The following is a 301-nucleotide window of genomic DNA, read 5'->3' as shown; positions in this document are numbered from 1 at the left end:
AAGGTCTCAACTGTCGTGAGGCATATGCCACCACATTATGATGCTGCATCAGCACGCATCCTAGACCCTTTAAAGAGGCATCACAATACACCTCAAATGGCTCATTCGGCTCGGGTAACACTAACATAGGTGCAGTGGTCAACTTTTTCTTCAATGTCTGAAAGCTCTCCTCGCACTCAGGAGTCCAAACAAACGGAGTGTCTTTGCGGGTTAACTTTGTCATTGGCAAAGCTATCTGTGAAAAGCCCTTGATAAACCTTCGGTAATAGCCAGCTAAACCCAGAAAACTCCTTACCTCTGT

This window comes from Arachis duranensis, chromosome 1, assembly GCF_000817695.3.
Source record: "Arachis duranensis cultivar V14167 chromosome 1, aradu.V14167.gnm2.J7QH, whole genome shotgun sequence".
In the NCBI taxonomy this organism is placed as follows: domain Eukaryota; kingdom Viridiplantae; phylum Streptophyta; class Magnoliopsida; order Fabales; family Fabaceae; genus Arachis; species Arachis duranensis.
The sequence above is the reverse complement of the archived record's forward strand: the minus strand, read 5'-3'. Positions refer to the sequence as shown.